This window comes from Motacilla alba, chromosome 10 (genome assembly GCF_015832195.1).
Source record: "Motacilla alba alba isolate MOTALB_02 chromosome 10, Motacilla_alba_V1.0_pri, whole genome shotgun sequence".
Taxonomy (NCBI): Eukaryota; Metazoa; Chordata; class Aves; order Passeriformes; family Motacillidae; genus Motacilla; species Motacilla alba.
The window spans coordinates 13,035,458-13,048,097 of record NC_052025.1 but is presented as its reverse complement, the minus strand read 5'-3'; the positions used below and the strand labels follow the sequence as shown (position 1 = coordinate 13,048,097).

General features: G+C 52.7%; 1 protein-coding gene across 2 annotated transcripts in view; it reads left to right on the top strand.

The window, feature by feature from the left end:
• The first annotated feature begins 11,557 nt into the window (after positions 1 to 11,557).
• The window catches only part of ABHD2 (abhydrolase domain containing 2, acylglycerol lipase), a 35,706-nt gene continuing 34,623 nt past the window's right edge, over positions 11,558 to 12,640 (top strand). The window contains exon 1 of one of the 2 annotated variants that reach the window (XM_038146767.1): positions 11,558 to 11,631. The gene's annotated coding sequence lies outside the window, so the exon portion shown is untranslated. Of the gene's footprint in view, positions 11,632 to 12,310; positions 12,335 to 12,640 lie in introns of those variants that run through there. The other variant, XM_038146768.1, reaches the window with a different exon arrangement.

Here is a 12,640-nt window from a genome sequence, read left to right as displayed (position 1 = left end):
AAAGCAAAATGTTTTGTTTCTGTCCCCAGAGGCATGAATGCCAATGTCCTAGGAGCGTGCATGGGAAAGGATATTAAAAAGCGAGTTGTGGAGGCCAGATGGAGCAATGTTCTCCACAGGGACAGTGCTGCTTGCAAGTTCCGGTGGCCCTTTGAATGATGCGATGGAGAGGGGCATCCCACGAGAAATTACACTTGGGAAGTGTCTCTGCTGTTCCAGCGGGCAGAGGGAAGCTCTGGGCATGGGCGGCAGAGAAGAGAGAGGAACAACCTGTCAAGGACAGGGAACAAACGAGGAACAGAGACAGCTCCCACAGGCAAACACCACGCCCGGGCTCCTACAGCCGCCAAGTTTCTGCAAGGGATGGCTCTACTTGAAAGAGTTGGGTAGGTCAAAGGTCAGGCATAATTTCACTCCCTTCTGCAGGGACTACTTAGGCCTTGCTATTGCAGTATTTACCACTGGGTTTGGTTTCTTCTGCGCAGAGATCTGCCAGATTCTGCTGTGCGTAACCCTTTCCAAGCTGTGCTGATAGCAGATAGCCTGGCTCCCGTAGCTGGGGTGATAAAGAGGAAAATAGGTGAAGATGGGGGGCATGCATTTCTCTGATGCAATCCTATTTATTTTCCAACTTATACAAAGGTATTTTCCTGTGAACAATGCAGAGGTGATCCCTTGCCCAAGCATAAAGCCTCCCCATCTGCCATAAAACTGACCAGGGCACGTCTCATGGCTGATGATTGTGCAGTGACAGCTTTGGTATCAGCACAGTTTCATGTTCCTTCCCTCCACTCCCTCTCAGAAACTCACAGGACCTCTCCCCACCACAATCAGGTAGCAAAGATGCCCCTCCACCCCCTGCTCAGCCCTTGAATGGATCTTGTTTTGGGTAGCAGCTCCTATTGTTTCAACTATCTGATTTGTAAAGGAGTTCACTGGCTTAGGTCTATCTCAAAAGTCAGCTGTTACACCCCAGAGGGATTCCCCACCCAAAACGCTCCCACAACACTCCTTGCAACGTGGTTTTTCCACTCCCACCCCAGTTTTGAGAGCCCCAAAAAAATCCCTGGCAGAGGTAGCCCTCATCCTTCGCAGGCACGACTCTTAAAGAGTTCAAAGTTGTGGTTCAGGCCACAACACAGGTCCTGGGAAAGTTTCCTGCCACGTGGGATCAAGCCTCCCATCCTGCCACACGTGTTAGCCACTCTGAGTGGGAAGGAGAAATGATCTGTGGCACCACAGCAGTGGATTAAACCCCAGTCTGCTCTTAATCCCTCTAACAGGATAACCAAGGGCTTATGCCAGCAACTCTAACCTCCTGCAGCCCCAGCCAGCGTCACTGCCCACTGGCCTACCAGCACGAGGTTTCCAACAGCTGCCCAAGACATCCACTGGCTGGGACAATCCTTGCATGTAGCCAGACTTCTCTGTTTAGTTTCTTGAGGAACAAAAGGCTTCCAGACTCTCTGCCCTTTCCACCAAAAGGGTGACAGCTTCTTTAAACACAGGCTGTACACTTTAGGGATGCTACTGTTTAGGAATTAAGAACCTCAGGACTAATCAAAAAACCTAGATACTGAATAGTGCTGGGGCATGGAAAGCTCCTAAAGGCTACTGAGAGCCCTTCAGGATATCTAAAACTTTCTGATTTGAAAGAAAGAAGGCAAAGGGCAGCACCATCTCCTGGTTTTGCTCTGCTGCCCGCTGCTGATCTTGCCGGAGCTCAGATGAGATTCCAGCCAGTTTAACTTCAAGTCCTTTGCTCTAACCTAAATAAACAAGATTATACCCAGCTTAGAGCTGGTGTGTCTGTGTAAGGTACTTAATATAAGCACCTTTATATAACCCTCCTCTCTGAATCCTTTGCAGTCTTTAAGGATTTATCCATGCTTATCTCCAGCAGAAAAGGTGTTGCCTTCATCTTCATTTGGCAGATTGGAAACCAAGGGCTGGAAGGGCTGGAGGGAAGGACATATCTCCGTTTATTTTGTCCATCCAAAAGCTAGACATGCAGGCTTGGCCTCTTAACACACATGGCCTCATCAACCAGTGGTAACAGCACCGCTTCCTAAGGTCGTTTGTAAATGCTACAGCAGGAATTACCCTGGGAAATACCTGTCTCCTCACTGATGATGGATTAGCATCGACCTCAGGCCAGGATTAAAGCCCTTTGTGGTGGTGGCTCCCTGTGGTGCTCATCTCAGAGCACTGCCCAGGACAGACAGGGCACAGTCCACGTCCCTCTGTAGCCTGTTGCTTGGGAGCACCAACCTGTAACACCAGCCCACACTCCGGTACACCAGGGTGCTTAATCCCTGATGGATTAGAAGCTTCAAGCAGCCTGAGCACTGAGCAGATACCACAGGAAGATAAACCATGGTTCTTTTGTTCTTTTTCAGGAAGCTCTTTGCAAGCTCCTGCCTTGACACAAAGCACTAAATTGTGTACTTGATAGCTTTATTATCTAGGTCCCTCTGATAACCCGGGTTTCTGTGGCAGGTTTCTGATCCTCACCCTGTTAGCACGCTCACAAGACCTCTCCTTACTCAAGCCACCAATTTGGTGCATGTGCTTCTGGCACATGCTTCATGGAAGGTCCTGAACGCCTGCAGGGCTTAAGGCAAGCTCACAGTCTGATTAAACACGGGCCTGATGGCACTAATGCTGTATGAATATGGAACAACACTAATGAACTCTAACGAGCTAGACCACAGGGTTTGTTTGCAAGAGCCCAGAACCTGTCCTACCGGCTGGTGGAGCAGAGGCAGTTTGCTCATTACCGCACGCTCCCCTCCCGCCCATCCATGCGAGAGAGGCTCTGCCCAGGTGGAGGCCTTATTAATTTGTGAAGTTGTCTTTTGATCTCCGTATCTCGAAGCATAATAAGAAGGTTTGAACTCTGCCCGTCCCACCCTCTCCATACCTCCCACTTGCTCTGATCCCCCAGAATCTGACAGGCAAGGGCAGAGCTGCCACAGCTCTAGGATTCTCTTCTTCCTGGAGAGAAGCATATTTGTGGCCTTCTAAAACACACTTCAGTAACCACAACCATGGCTGATGTAGCAGGAAAGCATCGGTCCCTGCACACCTTCCTCCCTCTCTCACACACACACCTGACCCTGTGAGGGAATCCAGGGTGATCACATCTCAAAAGCAGCTCCTTATTCCCTTGGTTCCCCCAGGCCAAAGCAGCTCTCAGAGGCCACCTGGAGCCACTTGTGCCCCTAAGTGGAGGGACTGGTGACCACTGATGCAGGATGTTGGCTCCTGTAAGACCTCTGCTCTGGAAGGAAGTTCCTGGTGACCGGCGCCTTCGGCTGGAGCTGCTGCAGGAGCTCCTGTGCTGGCAAAGACCCAAACATCCCACTCATCCTGTGACCATCAGAGCCTTCCCCTTATGATTCTGTCTCTCTCCCACCCAGGATCGATCCTGCACTGCTGGCACACCAGTTGAAGCTCCTTCTCAACCACTTCCTGCCCCTTGGGCTGCAGCCTCCAGAGCCACAGCGGAAACCGCAGCAAGAGCTCGTTTGGCACCGCGCTCTGTGTCCAGGAGAGCCGGCTCAGCTACTCCTCTGCCATGGCTCCTCCTTCCCTCAAAAGGAAATAAAAACAAACTCCAAGCCAGCCATGTGTCCTCAATGAAAGCCATCTGTCAGAGCCATCGCCACGGTCTCACCGGGCTCTTGCCCGGTCAGGGTGTCCAGCCCCATCATGGAGAAGCGCACGTAGCCAGTCCCAGGGGCAGCACGCACCCAAGGGGACACGAGGCTGGAGCAGGGCATGCCACGGGATGGCCAGGCAGCTGTGTCCTCTCCAAGCACTCTGCCTAGAGCTGTGCTACCTCCTTTCTCAGCAGCGACAACAACTTCCAGGCAAGGAGCCAGCTGATAGCTCTGCACATCCACAGATGTCTCCACAGAGTTCCCATACACACTGTTTGGAGCAGTGAAGAGCTCCCTAGAAGAAACAAGAGTGGGCTGATGGGCAGGGGTACCCACCCATCTCCCCTACCTGCTTCACACATTTCCTCCAAGGGATCTTTCCTAGCGCTTAGTTGTGTGACCCCTGTAAAGACTCCCAAGTATTTCTCCCTCCCTGCCAGGAGGTTTATACCAACATGTTTTTACAGCAGGCACTGTTAGTCATACTCCATATGTCCTCTGCAATCACCCCTCCTTCTCAGTGGGATCTCCCATCACACCAACTACTTTGTCCAGCCTCCAGCAGAGCCTTTATTAGAGCGTGAACCCATTTGCCTTCTGCCATCAACTCCCCCTCCAGGCATTTTCACATTTCACTTTCCCTCTCACCTCCTTGTTCTGCCCCGCAGATGAGTTAATAATAGTAGATCCCACCTATTCTGCATTCATCCAGTGTTCTTGGAGAGTGAAGCAGCTGCAGCTCCAGTGCTGAGTCCCTCTACATGTCCCCAGCTGGCAACAGGTTGCTGCCCTGACAGCCCCAGCAGGAAAAGCAGTGAATCTTGCTGTAGACATCCAGAGTAGACACAGAGTGAAAACATGTGGGTTCAACAGCCCCTCAAGCTCCTAATGGGGCTTTGCAGCTTACCACAGCATTCCCTTTGGTCCATGCTTTGGGCCAGGTTGGTTGTACCTCTTTTAGATGTCCCCCAGGGACCTATGGATGCAGCCCCAGCACCTCCTTTGGCACGTGTGGTGGGGCCAGAGCAGTTATTAGGGGCTTGTGTGGTAATCTGCGTCCAATTTAGGAAGCTCTCTTCCACTCCTTGCTAATCCACTTCAGGAATGAGGTAGAAAACAGAATGGAGGCCACCTGCATCAAGATCTGATGTGGCTCATTTCTGTGAGCAGGGCTGGCTTCTTGACACTGTGCTGTACACACCACTCACCTGAAAGAACCCCAGAACCTCCCCACAGCCCAGAGGGAGGTGCAGTCCCTTTAGCTGTGAATGGGGCTTATTTGCAGTCTTCCTCCTCTGTTCTCTGCCTCCATCTTCTCCCTCTTGGTAGGTTGTTTTCTACAAGACCTGAGAACATAAGAACATATCTACCTGTGCTTCCTCCTGCTCCAGCTATGCCGGCACATCTGCCCCGCCTGCTGCAGGCAGGGAGAGGAGAGCAGCTCTGCCAGCTGTGAGGACAGTGACCCCCAGCCGCAGGCCGGGCGGCAGGGCTGTGTTTTGCAGAGCACGTGCAGCCCCACGCAGGAGGCACGTTTGCTCCTGCTGCCTGTGGTTCCTGGCAGGCTTTCCAGAGAGCAGCCCTCAGCTCACAGAGCCGCTTGTTCAGGAGCATGTCCTGTTTTTGCCTGGGCTTGCAGCTGCCTGTCAGCTGCTGTACAAACACAGCCCTGTCTCCTGTCTCCCCCCGGCCTCTTCTCACTCCTCAGCTCGGCTCTTTGTGGTGCTCAGGATTAGCCACACCTCAGCTGGGTAAACAGGAGCTGATCCTGCCCCATCAGCCAGGGGCTTTGCAGCCTCAGCTGCCGCAAGCAAGAAGTGCTCCTTTATTTTTCTCCCAAGTAAATCTCCCTTTCATCATTCAGCAGATCTGAAGCCCTTAATTAGACACAGCAGTGGATGTGATTCTTTGCATTAGTTTCATCTTCTATTTTCTTTCTTTAGCCTTTTATTTTCTTTCTTCATCCTCCTATTCTCTGCTTTGATTCCCCTCAGCTTCCTTATCTTCTGAGCTGTTCTTCATTTTCTCACTCCTTTTACCCACTTTTTGTTTTTACACCCATCTGAGAAAAGCCACCCTTCCTTTCTGTATGTCACCTTCTGGGTGCTAAATAATGAACTAATGAACTATTCTGGTATGAAAAAAAGCCCTGGAGGTTGTTCGTAACTCCAGCCAGCACCTTAGTTTTCATCCCAGCTCAGAGGCAGCATTTCCTGCAAATTTCTACCTGGCTCTGAAGGGATGCTGAACAGGGAAGGAGGAGGACACCCATTCCCTGCAGCACAGCACCCTCTAGCCTCCGCCGGGGCGGTAGCTCTTTCCTGAGCTGGAAGGAAGGAAGGAAGGACCTTCACCATCATCACTCAGCCACGCATCCTCCCATCCTGCCACACTCCCCACACATCCAGCCCTGCTCCCTGCATGTCCAGCCCTGCATAACTCCGACAAAATCCTCCTGCAGCATTACTGCCAAATCCCAGGATGGAGTTTATGGGAACTCCGGAGGTCAGGATCTTAAAGCTGGTCCGCTCTGAGGAGACGTGTGGCAAATCAGACGTCATTTCCCAAAAGTTGAGACATCAGTTTTGCAAGGTGGAGCCCGTAATGAGCCAAGGTGGAGTCAGCCTGGAGATGGGGTCATTACACAGCATCAGCAGCACTGTTTATTTCCTCCAGCCCATGCAATATGTTAACTCAGAGATGGTAGAAAGGGAAGCGCTGCTCCTCCAAAGCCAGTTAAGGTCAGCCAGAGGAATGGAGTGCAGTAGCTCTGCAGCTGGTTTGTTTTCTTGGCACACTGATCTGCAGCCTTCCAGGTGCCTGTGCATGGAAAAGAGTGGTCACCTCCAGCATACCCCTGGCCATGGTGCCAGACCTTAAATGCTTGGCTGTGACTGCCAGTGCATCTCCAGGAAGCCATCAGGCAGATGGAGATGCTCTGGATTAGCCTTTCATCCCAGCCATCCCACTGCTCTTTGCAGCTTCCTGCTCACATACCCACCTCACCAAACCATGGCTCCCGTGGACCCCGCCAGCCTCACCCACAACCCTTCTCCCTGCACCAGCATCAAGCCTCTTTCCTCTCACCCCTGCTTTCCTTCTACACCTCCAGGAAACAGAGCTCTGGCTCTCTGCTCCCAAACACCATCACTCATTCTCCCAAATCACAACTGTAACCATTTCTTTTGTACTCACCATCATCCAAACACTGATGTGTTCTCTCTACCTCCCTCCCTTCCTCCCAGATCTATCCCAATTCCCACTATTTTGGCATAAAACCAATCTTCCACCTCCACTCAATTTATTTCCATTAATATTGCTCTCTAGGAATAGGCCCTTCCCCATTCCTCAGGCAATACTAAAATTTGGATTTTTACAAGGGGCTGCTAATTCCATTGTTCAGTTCACTGAACATTTCAGTTTGCAGGATTGCAACCCTGCATTCTCCTCAGGCACCACTACTTCTATGGAAACTTTTCCACAGAAAGCATTTTGCAAGCAACCACTGAAAAAAAACCCCATAAAACTGTGGCCTTAGGAGACTCCTTTGCCAGCTTTCTGAGGTGGGACAATCACAGCCTTTCCAGACTCCAACCTCAGCAACACACTGAGGCAATAGTGGCAAATGTCAGACAGACCACTTGGGATTAAATAGAAGACCAGCGGTTTCCTTTATTCAGCAAGACATCTTGGAAACTCTCCAGGAGAAGCTCACACATCCTTCTGGCTCTAGTACATCCATTTATCTGAATCCACGCTGCTTTCCTTCAGAGACGCCTCCTCTCCCTGCCCTCACTGCCTGCTAAACACCTGCTGCTCTGATGCCACCTTCCCTGCACAAAACCCCCCTGCTTCTGCAGGTGGCTTTAGGGACGGGTGCCACACCAAAGCCTGGCTCCTGCAGCTGTATCTTAAGTCACCAAAATGTGTGAAAGGGGCAGAAACAGCTCTAACTGAACAAGAGGTGACATTAGAGATGGCTGCAGGGAACAGGTCTGCTCAGCCTGGCAGCTTTTGGTGGAGAAGTTATCCTGAAGGTAGGAATTTCACCTAACCAGACTCCCTGGAAAATTCAGTAGTGTTGTGGCACAGGTTTCTCTCAGGGAGATACAGATGGATCCTTCTCCCAGACGACTAAGTTTGTTTGTGGAGCCAGGCAGGGTTCAAGTGCCATGGAGCAACCAAAAGCAGGACCAGCAGCACTGCTGATGCCAGGGAGTGGTTTCCAAAACCTCTTCCTCTGGGCAGCAGCTGTGGCTGGATGTGGGATAAAAGCAGTGAGCTGGCTGCTGGGAAATTGTGGACAGAAGCAGCAGAATACAGCCTGGTAAAGCACTCAGCTCAGTGGCATTTCTCTTTTGGCCCAAAGAATTTGGGAATGCAATAGCCCATCTGCTCTGAAATGATCAGTGATGCTCTCTGTGCAAGCAGTCTGAGCCCTCTGGGGTTTGGGAGGAAAACAAAAAGAAATGAGTCATAAAGTCACTAGCAATGGCTTTCAGCCATTAGAGGAGACCAGAGTTTATGGTCTAGAGGGGACAAAAAGGTGGACAGCAGTACCCAGAAGGGCTGAGGTCAGTCACTTCAGTTCTATAATTAGGAAATAAATAGCATGCTAAATAAACTCAGAGTAGAAGCTTTTGAGGAGTGTGACAGAGCTGGAAGTTGGCAAGGAGCAGCTGTATGAGAATGTGATGGAAAAATACTGATCAGGTGGGCCACGTGCCACCTCCCCAGCTGGTTTGTACGATGCAGCCGTTCTCCCATCCCTGGCACTTGCCTCCGTTCATTGCCAGCTCCTCAGGACAGAGGCTGGTCTATTTAGAGCTCTGCAAAGTGCCCATTACTCTTTTAGACACCATTTTCAGAAAATATATGAGTCCAAAGAGCTCTGTGCCTCCAGATCCAACAGGCTCAGGAACAGCATGGCTCTGCAGCCCACAAGCCAAAGCCTCACTGGCACTGCAGGGAAGGCAGAGCAGGAGAAGAGGAAAAAGCATTGCCTTTATTTCCATCTGCAAAGCTTTTTTTGTGCTCACATGTCACTGACAGGCACTTTGCTTATTTTCAGCTGGCAATCAAACCCTGCCTAAGAGGTGTTTTCCTTTTTGCTCCTGCTACACACTGCCATAGATGAACACCCTGATGTTTCCTCTGGCAAAAAGGTTTCCTCAGGGGTGCAAAGTCCGCAGGAGTCCTTCAGCACACAGCATGTTTGCTGAGCAGGAGAAAAGCTGGGCCAGGGGAAATGAAGCAGAAAAACAGTTCAGAGTTGTGGCAGCAACAGCCAAAAGAGAGAGGGATGTGAAGAACAAAAGGTGATTGTCACCACGGTGTTGCACGGGGGTGTCTCGGGCTGGTTCAGCAGCACGTGGAGCTCTCTCTGCCTGGTACCTTTCCAATTGCTGTATTTAAAAAGGTGGGATTTTCATTAGTCTTTTTTTGGCCTCTCTGTACAGAGGTAATTGCCTGCCTGAAGCGCAAGGCAAAACTGTGTTCTTCCTGTGCTTGCAGTTTCCAGCATGTACAATTGTCCACTTTTGCAGCAGCCACACTGCTCAGAGAGGGATCCTCCTGCCCCCAAAGCATTAGGGTGTTCCTGGACACTCCCACCCCACCTCTCAGCAATACCAACAGGCAGAAATATCTGCTGGGCTGAAGCAGCTAAATCCCTCCCTAGAAGGCTGGAAATGAAGCTCAGCTCTTTCCAGCACTCTGCCTTTGGGGATGGCTCAGGCTCAGGTGGCATTTTCTGGCTATGACCTGTCCACCGTGAGTGGCCCAGCCTTGTCCCTGGCTCTGGGCCAGAGTGCTCCACCCACAGCCCAGGCACACAGGGCTGCTGCAGCACCAACCCCGCAGAGCCCACCAGCACATGGGCCACAGCGACCCCCCACACGCTGAGAGAGGGCAGCTTCCTTCACGAGCCACAGATCACCGGCTGTTTTAACAGCCCAAAGTCAGATTTGCATTCCCAAAATGCGCTTGCTTCCTCCCAGACATCCCTGCTCCCACGCTACACGGTGCAGCTGGAACCCTCAACACTGCCCAGAGTAAAACACCAATGACCTGCACTGGTTTTTCCCTCCCTTTCTGGAGACCAAGCACCTTTTCCACCACTTCCCTCCTTGGGAACACAGCTCAGGATTCCGGCTCCCACTGCCACAGCCACCTGTAAATTTATCCTGCCACCTCTTCAGTGTTCACCTCTCCTCAGCAAGAAGTGAGCAGCAAGTTTGGTTTGCTTTGTTTAGAGACAGGTCCGTAACAATGCTCTCTTCTAATAGCTGAGCTTCTCTCAGGTCACAGAAATCTCCAACAGTCTCAAGGACTTAAAATAAAAACCTTGCCTGGAGGCTCAGCTCCGGTTTGAGGCATATTTTCCTGCCCAGATCTGTTTTTTCCTGCCTGGATCAGATGGTGAAAGAGCTAAGGTACACCTGGAATCAATTGGACTGCAATTTTCTGCAATCAAACTCAAACACATTCCTCAAATACTTAAAGTTGAGTCTGATACCGGATGTTTATCTGCTGAGCCTATCTGTTAACTTGATCACAAGCATAGCTGCCTTGAGACACACCAAACCTCAGCCCAGCTGAGCCACTGACAAATTTAGCAACCATAAACCCCGGGTATTTAGACATGGTTAATTAAAAGATAAGGAATACAACTCTGTTTGACTGAGTGGTGTGGGATCGCACCTGTAGCAGGTGTGGAGAGAGGAGGGTGCTGTTTGTTCTGCCACCTTCATTCCAGAATTTCCCCCTCTGCCCTTACCCAGAACTCCCTCCTTCCCTGTGACTCAGGCTACAGCAGTTACTCATCTCTCCACGTACACAGCGCCCTGGAAAATGTGACTTGCTCCTTGAGAGCTTTCTACACGTAGGAAGCTCCAACACCCAGTAAACAGAGGAAACATTTAAAATATCTGAAATGAGAGGAAGGATTTTTCCATCCAGTTATATAAAGCAACCATTAACACAGCTCAGAACAGTTGATGTTACCAACAACGTAACACAGGGCTCTTTTGGAAGAATACCCAAAAAAGTATGTTTATAAACATCGCATCAGGGAGTTTTTTATCTTATAATTTATTTTCCTCTCGGTGCCTTTCAGATGGGGCAGGGTCCATCTACCTCCGAGTGGATTTCACTGTCCCAGTCACACACCCCGCTTGGTGGGGCAGTGCTGAGCACTCTGAGGGACCAGGGCAGCCCCTTCACCACAGCCTGCACAGCCCAGGGCTGGTCCCAGCGTTTGCCACCCAGAGCTGGCCTGCGGGCCCACGCTAAACAAACCCAGCCTGTTGAGGGCCCAGCCACCATCTCTAAGGCTCAAAGGTACTGTTTCTAAAAGACGCAGTATTATGTAACCAGCACCGGGCACACCACACGGCTTATCGGCAGCCTGGAGGCATCTTTGGTCTTTAACACCACCGAGCTCCGTGTCACTGAGGAGCAACCGTGTCCTGCAGCTGGAGCCGCCCCCCAGGTTGCGTCCTCCACGCCACGGGCGGTGACTGGCAGCAGGAAGCGGCGTGAAACGGACTGAAAATGCGGCGGAGGCGGAGGCTCCCCCACCCGCTGCCGCCCGCCGTGCCCTCAGGCCCCGCGCTGTCATGGCCGCGGCCCCGCCGTCCCCGCCGCCGGCGATAGCCCCGCCCTCAGCCCGCCGCCGCCAATCACCGTCCTCCGCCTGACTGACAGGTGCCCGAGCCATTGGGCCCGCCGTTCCCGCCCCTATCGCTCTTCAGCCAATGGAACCCAGGCATCAGTGATGAAGCGCCCGCCCCCAGCTCGCCTTTTGACCAATCGGCGCGCGGGCCTGGACGGAAGCGCCGCAGCAGTGACCAATGGGAGCGCGAGGGCGGCCGCTAAAGGGCAGCGGGCGGCGGGGCCGGGCCAGACGGGCGGGAGCGGCGGCGGCGGGAGCTGTGGGGGCCTTCGCGCCCGGCCGGGGCTGCAGGTGAGGACGGGGCGCCCGGCAGCGCCTTCCTGCAGGGCTCGAGGGACAGCCGGACCGCCTTCCCGTTCCCCTCGGCAAGCCTGGGGGCTGCCCCGCGGCTGGGGCTGCCCCTGCCCACCCGCCGTGCGCTGTCTGCACGCCCGGCCCCGCGTGTTTATTGCCCGGGGGGACATGGGGTGTCCCTCGGTGGGGCCGCGGCGGTCACTGCCCGCTCCCCTCGCGGTTCTCCCCGGCACTGGCAGCTCCGGGGGTGGCGGTGCGGTGACAGCTTCCACCCTCGCTGCCTGGGGGGCGAGGCTGGGCGGCAGGGGCTGCGGTGGGAGCAGCGCGCCCCTGTGCTCGCAGGCAGGGGAGGCCGAGCTGGCCGCGGTCGGGGCTGCGTGCGGAGCCGAGGGTGGTCCCGCGGCAGTGAGAGCCGGGGGGACCGTGCCCCTGTCAGGGCATGCTGCTCCCGCTGAACGAGGCTCTTCTTCCCTGGTGCTCCCGATCCAAGGTCCTGACCCTGCTACGAGCATCTTGCATCAACTCTGCTCCTTTTTGTTGCCTGCTGTGTGTTACCCTGTGTGATGGGACTCTGCTCCATCCCGCGCCTGCAGGTGTAACTTGGGCATCTCCTCCAGCGCAGGAAGTGTCGGTGTGTCTATCACAATTGATGAGTTACAGCTGCTGAGGTGTCTCACCTGATGGTAACTTGTTTGCAGAGGTATGTCAGGAGCAGCCTTAGCCATGCAGTTATGGCTGGGGGGATTGCATTCTGTACTTTCAGTCTCACGTAGGTTGCTTTACAGAATTCGTAGCAGCTTCCTCTTATTGTTGATGAACAATTGTCACTGGTCTGGCAAGTATAAAGATTCCTGTCAGCCTCTTAGATTGCTTTTTGTCTTTCACAGCCCTGGTGTGTCCTTCTGTAACAAATGTTCCTGGCTTGTTAGTCAGCTAACTGGTACAGTGTGTTCCTCTTCCCTGCCTCATTTATCAATTATTATCATGCTCAGCCATGTTCATTATA